This window comes from Carettochelys insculpta, chromosome 4 (genome assembly GCF_033958435.1).
Source record: "Carettochelys insculpta isolate YL-2023 chromosome 4, ASM3395843v1, whole genome shotgun sequence".
Classification (NCBI taxonomy): domain Eukaryota; kingdom Metazoa; phylum Chordata; order Testudines; family Carettochelyidae; genus Carettochelys; species Carettochelys insculpta.
Window position 1 is genome coordinate 46769033 of NC_134140.1, and position 13661 is coordinate 46782693.

Here is a 13661-nt window from a genome sequence, read left to right on the forward strand (position 1 = left end):
GGGCTTTTTCCTCCATTAAGATGAACCTGGGCATACCTCTGAATAGAATGGCCCACCACCCAGTTGATTGTCTACCTCTAAGACTGATGGACCTTAGCTGCATTTGCATTATTTTCTTTGCCATCCTATCATCAGTTTGTGTTCTACAGTCTTTCCATCATCATAAGCCTTGGTTTATAAATACCAACCAAACTATACTCAGGCACATGTCTGTGAACAGAAGACACACACAAGCCAAGCCTTAGAACAAGGTGAGCAAGGCAGTTGCCTGGGCCCTGGGCCTTCTCGGCCCAATGCTCTAGTTCAAAATAGCATCCACTGCTCAACACCTGGGCCCCACTGTCAGCATGCCACATTGGGTCCTGCCCAGCAGCCAGGCCTTACTGGAACAGCTCTGGAAACACATTGACTACACACCGTCAAACAGCTAAAAATCACACAGCGTCAAGTTTTTCAGTAATGTAAATAGTTACTCTCAATGGTTTTTCCTTTTAAAGTAACATACTTGAATGCCAAAGGGATAAGCAATGTCACTTGAAAAAAAAGCCCTGGCAGAATTGAAAAGAATTCCCAACCTACTCCAAACTTAAATAATTTCAAAAACCTCTCTTCCAGGAATAGAAATGCATGGGGATGGAAGGTAATTGGTTTCAAATGACAACTTTTGCTTACACTAAAGAAAAGAGAAAATTGACATATTTACCAAACAATTAAAAGAAGAGGAGCGTTTATCTGGTGAAAGTTGATAGCTTATTAATAATAGTAGGTACAGTATATGTTCCAAATAAAAAAAAAAGGTGCACCTATTTTAACGGTTTGAAAATATGACAACATTTTCAGAACGGGAAATTATGTTTGAACAAGACCCCAATTGCACACTGATTCTTTTGTGGGAACAAAATAATAAAAAAGGCAAGTGATAGGGAAGCAGGTGCAGCATTGATTTTTGAGTTCCAACAATCCAGTCTCACAGATTACTGGACAGAATTTCCCTCAGTGGAAAGACATGGCACATTTTATTCCTATCCTCATCAGTTATATGCTAGAATAGGTTTAATGTTAATCTCTAGATACTTCATGGAGCAGACAAGATCTTCAGAAATCAGCACAATTCTGTGGTCAGATCATGCAGCATTTGATGTAATATTTGACAGTTGGAGTGGATCCCAAAGATCAGTTTTTGGTAAACAGACAGCTTGCTTCTCTGAGACACAGATCAAGTTATAGCAATTAAAGGATACATTGCTCAGTCCTTCCAAATAAATGATAAAGAATTTATGGGCCAGCTGACAAAAAGAGTTCCTTCACAGAGAAAAGAAAGAGCTCAAGTAAAATAACAACTGGAACAGGAGATAAAAATACTGTAAGACTTTCATGAAAGCATAGGATCAAACAATATATATCAATATTTAGTTAACATAGGACGGAAATGAAAATGTAGATGAGAGCTGCCACTGGAAAAGCTTCGAGTTACACAAAGCAGATGCTTTATGAAAAAGGAAATAAAAATGATTAGATATTGGCCCAACAGCTTACAGGAGTTCAAGATCAATGTATTATCCCCCGCAAGTAAAAACAATAAACACAATGAAATGTGTCCTTCTTTTGTTGATTGTTGTAAAAATACTCTCTATATCTCAGATTTTCGAAACTCTGAAGCTATTCAAAAATACCTGGAAATGGCAGGCTTGCCAAAGATAAGCAAAATTAATAAAAAAACCTGAAATAAAAAAACAGAAGAAGAAACATTTGACACAATAGCCATCATGAAAAGTGAATGAAACTCCAGGAACTGATGACTGTCTCCCTGAATTTTACAAGGTACTCAGGGAGGCATTTGTGGGTTTATTGAGATATATGTTCAATAAAATGTGGTTAGGGGATAGACTTTTGAAAGGCATGAAAGAAGCAATTGTTGTTCTTCCTACTATGACTATGGCTACACTGTAGCCATAATTCAAAATAACTTATGCACCTTGCACAATGAAAATTGCGTAATATATTTCAAGTTAACTACACAGCACCAAAGTTTGAAACAAGCAGCTATTTCCAAGTTTCTGCTACACCTCATATGATGCAGTATACTGGAACTGGAATACCATACTACTATGGCCCCTTTTTGTCCCAAGAAATAGTGGTTAGCAGCACTGGTGAGGATCTGTGGGCAGTGTTTGAGTCTGCAGCTTCTCTCGTGGCTTATACATCCAATATTGGATTTGCACGGTCGGTTGCAATAAACACATCAGTCTATTTCTGAATTCTTGAGTCTTAAGAGTTTTTCCTTCTCAGATGAAGTTTCTTCTCATGGCATGCACATATACTATCAAAGGGTGATGTGCCCTGTCATAGCAATCATTGCCAGGTATTTCAATCTAATGATGTAGGTTCCCAGGATTTTGGATCAATGTTGAATTTTTTCATGGTGTTTTTACATGTATCCTTGAATCTTAGCTTTGGTCTTCGTCTTGTTCTCAACCCACATAACAGCTCAGCAAAGAAGATTTCTTTTGGGAAGGTGTTGGTCATCCATTCTTCTCACATGACCAAGCCATCATAGCCTTCTGCTGTTGAGGATCATTACGAGGCTTGTATGCCAGATCTGGGCAGGACATCTGCATTTGAAACTCTATATTGGCAGTTGATATTCATAATTCTGAGGAGGCAGCGAAGATGGAAGCTATTCAATGTTTTCTCCTGGTTCGAGTGGGTGGTCCATGCCTCAGAACCGTATAGCAGGACACTCAATACACATGCTTGATGGATTAGTATTTTTTTTCAACTGTTGTTTTAGGATTGTTGCATGCTCATTTCATAAGTCTGCCAAAAATCATAGCTGCCTTCCTGATTCTGATGTTCAATTCTTTTTCCACGGATTGGTTTGTGGTGACAGTAGATCCAAGGTAACGGAATTGTTGAACCACATCTAATGGGCTGTTATCCAGAATGACATTGGGACGATGAGGTATACCTTAAGTGAATACAACAGTTTTCCTCATGCTTATGTCAAGGGAAAACAACTTGCAGGCTCTGGATACAGAATCCATCAGTGACTGTAGCATGTCTTCATTATGAGCAATGAAAGCTGCATCATCTGCAAAGAGGAGATCCCTGAAGAAAACTTTCTTGACCTTAGTTTTGGCCTTGAGTCTTGCCAGGTTGTAGAGAGAGCCATCTAGTCTTGCATGGAGAAATATATTGCTGCATGAGTTTTGAAATGTGCAATTGAACTGAGAAGAATAGGATGAAGAGGGTAGGGGCAAGAACACACCCTTGTTTGAGTCCACTGTTCATTGCAAACAGTTCTGATGTAGATTCATCAGATTACACTGTTGCTTTCATGTCTTCATGAAAGGATGTTATGAGCTAGAGTAGGGTGGCGGGGGCAGCCAATCTTGGTTAATACTTTGTATAGTCCTGATCTACTGACAGTGTCAAACGTCTTTGTTAAGTCCACAAATGCTATGAATAATGGCTTTCCTTCTTCTCTACATTTTTCCTGTAGTTGTCAAAGTGAGAAAATCATGTCCATTGTTGACCTGCCCGCCCTGAAGCCACATTAGGTTTCTGGATAGACTCAATCTGCGAGTTTTTGCAGGCATTTGAGAATGACACGGGCAAATGCTTTGCCTGTGATGCTCGGTAACGAGAAGCCTCTATCATTGTTGCAGTCACCCTTGTTGCTTTTGTTTTTATAGAGAGTGATGATGTTTGTCATGTCATGTGGGACATCGCCTGCTTTCCAACATTTTAGGAGTAAATCATATAGGAGGGGGAGCACAGCTTTCTTTGCCTTCAGGATTTCAGCTGGAATTCTGTCATTGCCTGATACTTTTCTACTGGAGAGAGCATCAAGAGTTTAAGAAATTTCCTCCACGATAGGCTCTGCATCTAGCTCAGACATTTCTGACATTTCTGGAAGAGTTGGGATGAGGTTGTCAAGTTCAGAGTGTATTGTACACTCATGGGAATAAAGACTTTAGTGGTGTTCCACCCATCTGGATATCTGCTGAATGAGTACATCGGGTTAAATCTCCCCCACATCTGAGTTGCACAGAGGGATTTACATAGGGATGTCTGTAATATCTTTTTACATTTGCGAGTTCTTGGGCAACTTCTCATTCTTCAAAACACAATAGGCTGAAATGTAGGCGACTTAAAAGCTGTCCAGTACTAAACATGGTACCCACCCCATATAGCTAAATTTGATTATGTTAGTATCAAAATGCAACACACATCCCATGCCTGCTTATTATACTGAATATTTGACAACTTTAAAATGACATTTATGGCTAATCTTTAGAAGTCTTCTAGAAAATTTGTTCACAAGCTGCCAAATACTGCTAAGTTAATGCCAGTCCTTATCTGACCTTTGATATTGCCAGTATTATGTACTGCATGATTTCAGTGAATGTTTTTAATATTTAGATGACATAACCAGGCTACCTAAGAATGAGAACTAAAGATGTGTATTTATTAGACATTAAGATAGTTTATCCTATATGCTTACATTTTATGAAGTACTTTCCAATCATTTTGTTTGATGTGCAATAAATACTGTGTTCTGTTGATAGCATATATTGTGACAATAACTCAACAGTTCTTGTTTTTGTAAGATTACATTGTGTAGTGGAAATGGTTTATGCCTGTCTTAGTTGGCAGGGGATTGAAGTTCTTAATCTTTCCCATTAAGCAAGGTTTAGCAAACCTAAACAAACTAGGTCAAACTTTATGATTTCTGGAAATCAAGGCCAGCTGTTCAAATGTTAAACTTTCATGAATTCCTCATTTTCCTTTGGTCAGTTCCCAAGGAAGTCAGCAGATTCATTTATACACACCATTTAACAATAGTAGTTTTCTTCTCTATTTAAGCCCTCCATGGAACTGCTAAACTATCTGTTTGAACTTGTATTAAGATCTGACTTTCTGAATACCTTTCCAAGACACAAAAAAGAGCTTTGTGAAGGTGTATAGCTTGTATTTCTCACCAACAGAAGTTGATTCAATAAAAGCTATTACCTCATGGACACTGTCTCTGTAATAGTGACAGAGAGATAACCTTGTTAGTCTGTAGTCTATCAAAACAAAAAAGCTGTCACATAGCACTTTAAAGACTAACAAAATAATTTATTAGGTGATGAGCTTTCGTGGGACAGACTCACTTCTTCAGATCATAGCCATACCAGAGCAGACTCCATATATAAAGCACAGAGGTCCAAAAATTGTTATCAAGGTTGACAAATCAGAAAAATTGTTATCCAGTTTGGCAAATCAGAAAAGCAGAGGGTTGGCAGGTGTGGGGTGGGGAAGTTAAGAGTTAGATAAAACAACATATGTAAGGGTCCTTATAATGGGCCAAGTAATTGCTGTCCCCGTTCAACCACATGTTAATGTGTCAAATTTGAATATAAATGACAGGGCTGAACTTTCCCTTTGTAAACGGCTGTTAAAGTTCCTTTTCAGTAAAACTCAGACTTTCAAGTCATTAACAGAAAGGCCCACTCTGTTAAAGTTCTGGCTGACTGGTTTGTGAGTTAGGAGTTTTTTTATATCTGTTTTGTGTCCATTCATTCTTTGTTGAAGAGTGTTTGCAGTCTGTCCCATATACATGCTGTGTGGGCATTGTTGGCACATGATGGCATATATGATGTTAGTTAAGGAACAGGAGAATGTGCCCATGATTCTGTGAATAACATGGTTAGGTCCAGTGATGGCATCTCCAGCATAGATATGTGGACAAAGTTGGCAATGGGGCTTGTTCCAAGGAAAAGTTCCAGGATTGGTATTATTGTGGTATAGCCTGTGGTTGCTAGTGAGAATCCTCATAAGGTTGAGAGGTTGTCTATAGGAGAGAACAGGCCTGTCACCTCGGGCCTCCTGGAGTGTGGCATCCTGATTTAGGATAGGTTGTAGGTCTTTAATGATGGGTTACAGTGGTTTGAGTTGGGGGCTGTAGGTAAATACCAGTGGTGTTCTGTTATTGGCTTTTTGGGGCCTATCTTGGAGTAGTTGGTTTCTGGGTATTCGCCTGGCACTGTCGATTTGTTTTTGTTTACTTCTCCTGGGTGGGTAATTCAGGTTTATGAATGTTTGGTAGCAATCTCATAGTTTTTGATCTCTGCCAGTAGGATCAGAGCAGACGCGATTGTGTCTGAGGGCTTGACTGCAAATGATGGATGGTGTTGTGTGTGCAGGATGGAAGCTAGAAGCATGTAGGTAAGTATAGCGGTCAGTGGGTTTCCGATAGACTGTGGTACTGATCAGCCCATCATTGAATTGTGCTGTAGTGTCCAGGAAATGTATCTCTCATGTGGAGTATTCAAGGCATAAATTGAGGGTGAGGTGCAGATTGTTAAAGTCTCTGTGGAATTCTTCAAGAGTCCCTTTACCATGGGACCAAATGATAAAGATGTCATTGGTGTATCCTAAGTAAAGGAGGAGTAGTAGGGGATGACAGCTGAGGAATCGTTCCATGTCAGCCATAAATATACTAGCATATTGTGGGACCATGAGGGTGCCCATAGCAGTGACACTAATCTGGAGGTATAAGTTGTCTTTGTAATAAACCTGTCAGCTGAGAAGCTGATAAATGGAAGTACTTTACTACGTTATAAATTGCATCTACTAGACAAATGACCAATATCTTCTTTATGAACAAGCTTGGGCCCTTAATAGCAGAAATAGTTATAAATTGTCATTTTAGGATGGACAAGCTATAGAAGAAAGAAACAACAATACACACCAAAAAAGTAAGCTGTCCAGTAACTATTTTGCTGAATTTCTTCATTCTTTTAAAATACACTTCAAAAACACAAACAAACCAATCAAACAGCAAAAATGTCTAGATGACAGAAGAGAAGTCAATATACTTTTCCTGCCATTACATACTCATGTCTGAGTGAGCTGAAAGAAGTATTTTTAATCTTCTGATATCTGTTGTTGGTTTTTATTTTTTCAAAAGAAAAAATCCTCCCTGGAATCTTAAAATGTAATTCAGTAATAGTCAAAGAGCTCTACCTTTTCTTTAAAATGAACCTCATTACAGATGTGAATGAATATTACACACAGCAATCTTAAAATCTTAGCTAACACATCACAACATGCCTCCCAGCAGTGGGGGGCAAAGGAGGCAGTTTCCCCATGGGACCCAGCATTTCAAAAGGAGCAGGGGCTTTGGCCGCTGCTACTGCTACTTTGGCAGACACGGTGGCAGTTGGAGCTCTGGGATCCTTTGAATTGCTGTAGCAATGCTGCATGATGATCCCAAATGGAACTACGAAGGGCGCAATCCATAGTCTATGTAGACTGAAGGGTGCTTACTACTACTACACTGCTGAATGCAACAGTGAGGGAACAGGGGCTCCGGATTCACGGTCTGGGTGGTACTGAGTGCTGAATGTCCTAGGCACTGCCCCTTCTGTCCTTGGTCCCTCCCCTTCCAGGGTGTGGGGCTGGGCCCCTCTCCCATCTTGCCTCAGGGCCTGCAGCATCTGTTGGCACAGCTGTATTACAATCAGTTTCCTTGCTATTCCTTTTAGTTGTGCTGATCAGAGATTAACTATTTCTCTGTTGTACACACTAATTCAAAACAAGAAAAAAATTCCTTTCAGAATGACTTTGAAATACATTAAAGGCTCGATTCATAGAGTAGATTTGGTTATTCTGTGGGTTACCCAAGCTAATTAATATCTCTGTTTTTGTCGAACAGGAGAGTAAATTTTAATACATACATTTAAAGTAGCTGTACTTTCTTCCATATAAGAAATTCTACCAACCTCAGTAGTAGGTATCCTTCAGTCTGCATAGACGATGGATCGCGCCCTTTAAAGTTTCAATTGAGGACTTCATTTACAACATCTATTGTGACTATAAAGACCCACACGAGAGTGACAGTCCTTGCTGCATCTCTTGCAGATGTAGTGGGTGTTTGGCAAGTCCTTATTGTGCTTTCTGTGCACTCGCTTCTCCTCTGCTAGCTGTCTGATCTTCAACTCGCCCTTCTGAAGGCCCTTGTGTAACCCCTGCCTCCATCTGCTGCGGTCATCTGCTAGATCTTCCCAGTTGTCCAGCTCGATGTCTACCTCTCTGAGGTCTCTCTTGCAGACATCTTTGTAACGCAACTGGGGGCGTCCGGGAGGTCTTTTGCCAGAGGCTAGCTCACCATACAGGATATCTTTTGGAATCCTTCCATCGTTCATCCTGTGGACGTGGCCAAGCCAGCGGAGTCGACGCTGCCTGAGAAGGGTGTGCATGGCTGGGATTCCAGCTTGCTCGAGGACGGCAGTGTTGGTCACTCTGTCCTTCCATGATATTCCAAGGATGTGCCTGAGGCAGCGCAAGTGGAAGACGTTCAGCCTCTTTTCCTGGCGGGCATACAGGGTCCAAGTCTCGCTGCCATAAAGGAGGGTGCTGAGGATGCAGGCTGTGTAGACTTGCATTTTGGTGTGAGTGTACAGCTTGTTGTTATTCCACACTCTCTTGCTGAGTCTGGACAGAGTTGTGGCCGCTTTTCTGATCCTCCTATTTAGCTCAGTGTCCAACGACAGGGTATCAGTGACAGTGGACCCGAGGTAAACGAACTCGTGGACCAACATGGTATGTGTATCCACAAATCTGAGCAGACAAGTCTGCTTTCTTTCGCATTTGCTATACAGTCATTTTTTATTGTTCTAATACAATTCCACTCTCTACTTGAGCCTGAATTACTGAATACTTTCCACTAAAGGCCCAGATTGTGTCATTTAGTCCTTGTTTGAGTTGGAAGCTGTTGTATATTTCTTTGGAGAATGCAAAGTTCTCCCATCAGCTCACTTGACTTTCTCCTCAGGTTCGTGGTGGAGGAGCAAGAATGCCCCCATCTTCTTCATTAACCACCACTGGAATGACTTGAACTTTGAATCAGCCTATGTCCTCCTGTTAGCAAAGTGACTGCTTATACAACTGGCCCCATAACTGTTGTATAGCGAAGAAAGTGCCTTTCTTCCTCCTACTACACACCCACACTAGAGCCAGATATAGTCTACTCAGGATTGTCCTTCCAGCACCTCCATGCCACTCTATTTTTGCCTACTAAGACTTAAATATCATAAAACACAAACAGTAACATTTAGTGAACTTTTGCTTTAAGCAGTTCTGCCTTTTAGAGGGTAGACAATTATTTTTCTTATCTTCATATGTGCACATTCTGATTCATATGTGCACATTCTGAATGTATTTCTTTTCCCTCACCGGGTGGCAGGCAGTGAAGCCAGGATGAGAAGGCAGCTCCCTTCAGGGCACATGAAGAAGCAGAAACAGCAGATTTGTATTAAGGTAGTTTTCCCAGAAAATGAAATAGAAGCTGCTGCCACCATCATGAAATGGGTGATAGTAAATGGTACTATTCAAATGAAGATTTATAATAAATACTGGTTATAGCTGAAAGCATAGGTTTCCTTCTGAGAAACAGGCATTTGTCAACTAAGCCCAGCTGTGATTATGGCCAAAATATACATTTTAATTTCTTAGATATAAATTACCATGCAACTTGAAATTTCATACAGAGAAGGTGAAATACATCCCTCCATAGAGTAGCAGGGCAGAGCTTATGTACCCAAAAAAAAAGCCATGAGTGACCCACCAGGGTCTAACCCTTGTGAACTGTGCCCAGCCCATAGGCTGCTTATTGCCCATCCTGATCTAAAGCTATGGGATTGAACCATAGTCCAGCAAAGTGAACACTTTATACTCCCATTGATTTCATTAGGGCAGGATTTCACCCATTGGCTACGTCTACACGAGCCCCAAACTTCGAAATGGCCACGCAAATGGCCATTTCGAAGTATACTAATGAAGTGCTGAAATGTACATTCAGTGCTTCATTAGCATGAGGGCAGCCGTGGCACTTCGAAATTGACGCGCCTCGCCACTGCGTGGCTCGTCCAGACGGGGCTCATTTTCGAAAGGACCCCGCCTACTTCGAAGTCCCCTTATTCCCATCAGCTCATAGGAATAAGGGGCCTTCGAAGTAGGTGGGGTCCTTTCGAAAAGGAGCCCCGTCGGGACAAGCCACGCGGCAGTGAGGCACATCAATTTCGAAGTGCCACGGATGCCCGCATGCTAATGAAGCGCTGAATATGCATTTCAGTGCTTCATTAGTAAACTTCAAAATGGCCATTTGCGTGGCCATTTCAAAGTTTGGGGCTCGTGTAGACACGGCCATTGTATAATTTTCCCTCATCAAAACTAATGATTATGACATAGGGAAGAGTAAAGGAGCATTAAAGGGATCAGAAAATCTTTAGATGTGAAATATACGACAGCGAAATAATTAATGTAGGAAAGATTCAATCAGTTCTGCCAGGTGAAGCCAAAACAACAGGGTAAAAAGACCAGATCAAGCCACAAATGTTACACAGCTTCAGTGAAGAATATGACTTACAGACAGCGCTAACAGAACTTAGTTTATAGTAAACAACAAGGCAGCAAAATGGTTGTAATGGAAATAAATTATAATAATCACCAGTGCAGGAGAGACTCAAACAGATGTTAATGGGACATGAGAGTCATAGTTTGCAGTGACGAGCTGCAAGGAAAATGACTCACCCACAAAATAATGGAAATAACAATTACAGTTTATAGTGCACAGCAGTGTGGGAGTGAGTCACAAACCCCTTGAACCAGCGGAGAGAAGCATAACATACAGTTGGGGGCAGAGAAGAAGATGGATGAGCTATTTATAAGATTCCAGAAATAGAATTGATGAAAACACCACGAGTTACAGAACAAAAAGGCAAAATAGATATAGATATAGATATGTGTGTGTGTATATGTGTATTTCTTACTGCTCCAAGTGCTATCTCAAGCAGATTGTGAAAAATAACCTTATTTTGACAAATGCACTTGTATCTGCATTGCTCTCATATTGCTTATGATGGCTACATCAGGAACAATAGCATTTCATTCTACAGAAGTACACTGAATGAGGGCTACCTGCCATCTGACTCACCTGTCAGCTCTTGGGTGGTATGTACGCCATGTAGGTATTAGGCTGGATACCCTTGAAAACTCACAAATATTTCTTGAACCTTTTGGAGGATGATGCAAATAGCAGACACATGGTAAAGAGCAGATATAGAGTAGAGGGTCCTTGAGAAGCACCTATAGAAGTTATAAACAAGATGATGAAGGTCTTAGTAACCATATATCCATGGAGCTGACTGTAGATGGGCTCTTTTGTCTCTTCTTTTAGCTCATTCCTTTTTCTGTCTCTTCTTGATTAGCTCATATGTTTTCATAAAGATTCCTCTATTTTCCTTCTGGTATTCTGGACTTGGATGGAAACTATGATCCTGTATTTGGGATGGTAACCTGGAACTCTGGTAACCCCATTTCAATCTGCTCTGTGACAGATTTCCTCTGTGATTTTAAGCAAGTCAGAATCTCTGCACCTCAGTCCCTCATCTGTGAAAGAGTATGAGAATAAAATAAATAAACCAACAAATAAATAAATAAATAAATAAAAGATTGTGAAGGATCCAGATCTCAAATAGATGGCTTTTCTTACTAAGAGGGGGACACCAACAATATTCTGCGTGCTGACCTATAGTTCCTCATCATAAAGATAAATCAACGTGATTTGAACCAGGATGTGAATTTTCTGGGTCATTTTTGGGGCTCTTTTGCATATTTGGCTTAATCTAATTCTTGACTCCCCCCACCACCACCTTGATAATTTTTTTTCTGATTTGTCAACTTGATTACTATTTTGGTTCTCTATGTCTTAAATATTGAGTCTGTTCTAGTACGGTCTGAAGCAGTGCGTCTGTCCCGGTATGGTCTGAAGCAGTGCGTCTGTCCCATGAAAGCTCACCTAATAAATTATTTTGTTAGTCTTTAAAGTGCTCCGTTTCTGCTTTTTTGTTTTGATAGTATATAGACTAGCATGGCTTTCTCTCTGTTATAAATCAACATAAAGAAGCTATCATCTACAGTCTATGCCTGCTGAGTCAGAAGCTTTGTTTCTACATATTTAATGGCAATTTATAGCAATGATCGATTGGATGTGATGGAAAGGATGACATCCTGCTCCTGGGATGATTTTGAGGGCAATTTTTCAATTGTCTATTAGCTGATAAAATTTCAGTTGGAATGTAGCAAATAATACACATTACACAAGAATACGTTCAGCTGAGTGAACAAGGAGTTTCATGTGGGATTCTCCAGGTGAAGAAGGAGTGATTATGGAACTTCTGGGTAAGTGGTTGTCTGCAGTGTGTCTATCTGGCAGTTACTTGCCGGTTGCCTTAAAGATACCGTGTGCTGAGCTTGTGTGTGCTTGTTTGGAGGTCCGTGTGCTGTGTTGTTTGAAGGAACATATGCTGAGGCTAACATTTGGAATCTCAGAACTTCTTAATGAAGCTTTGAAACCTAAGCCTTTGTTCATTCACCAAGCCTTAAACTGTGGTCATAGCTATCAGGCAGGCCGGGTCAAGATAAACACTATGAAACAGCAGTAAGGGCACGTGGTTCCAAGAAGAGCTAGTCCCTATGTGAAATATTCCTCAGCTGACTATCCTCTTCTCTTGGAACAATGCCATCTCCTGATGTGGGCTAATATGTGAACATAAATGGCATTTCTTGAATTCAGCTGCATTTTGGAAATTGTTTTACATCAACAATGTTTAACCCATATTAGATCAAACATGTTGGATTTTTTTTACTTCCTTTTTTTTTTTTTTCAAATATGGCTAGTCACACTGAAATGGAAAGAAATATTGTTCATGAATTTTAGATCTTTCCTTTTCTTTGATACTGTCATTATTTATAAATTGTGGGACAAAAATTAATATTTCGTGTATTAGCAAACACATTGATCGTGTCAGTACCCTCTCTCCAAACTCCGATGCAAGAAATGGGTCAGTCAATACAAATATTTTGCACATTTAAGCATTTGATTGAATTTTAGATATCATAAAGCTACAAAAATTAAGTACTGATTGACACAAAGTGAAACAAGATTCACAATGAATCAAGAGTCACTCAGTTCCTTCACTAGCACAATGGAATGTATGGTAAAAACAAATCAACCAACCAATAAAAAAACAACTGATCAGCTCTGTACAGCTAGTTCCTTTTTGTTCCTCCCCCATGTGTCTATTCCTCCTTTCTCCATTCTCCTAAGGTTCCTTCCAGTTCTGTGAGATGTATATCTCCTTCTCCCACTTTTTACTGCTCCAGCTGGACTACACTTTCTGCAGTAGTTTGAGACGGGCTTCAAAAAACAGACAGCGGATGCAGGCCAAAGTTGACCTGAGTGGCACTTCAAAGCCAAAATTGCTATTATCAGCCCACTCCCCTGCCCTCTGTGACTGGCTTTCTCTTTGAAGACCTAGAAATGCCAAAAAAAAAAAAAAACCAAAACAGTCAGACTAGCAGTTCCCTTAAGAAGTCTCAGGGTCACCAACCATATGATTGAAGCAACACTGGTGACTCTATCTTTAAAACCTCCTGCAGTTTATTGAGCAGCTAGAACGAGAAAAGGAACAAAGTGTGTGTGTGCTTGCTTGTGTGCTTGTGTGTGTGTAGGTGATATTGGTGGTGAGGAGTCTGAGGAAAGGAAGGGAAAATAAAAGGCCTAGAACAGAACCTACTGTAATATATTGCTCACCTAGAGCTGTCTAAAA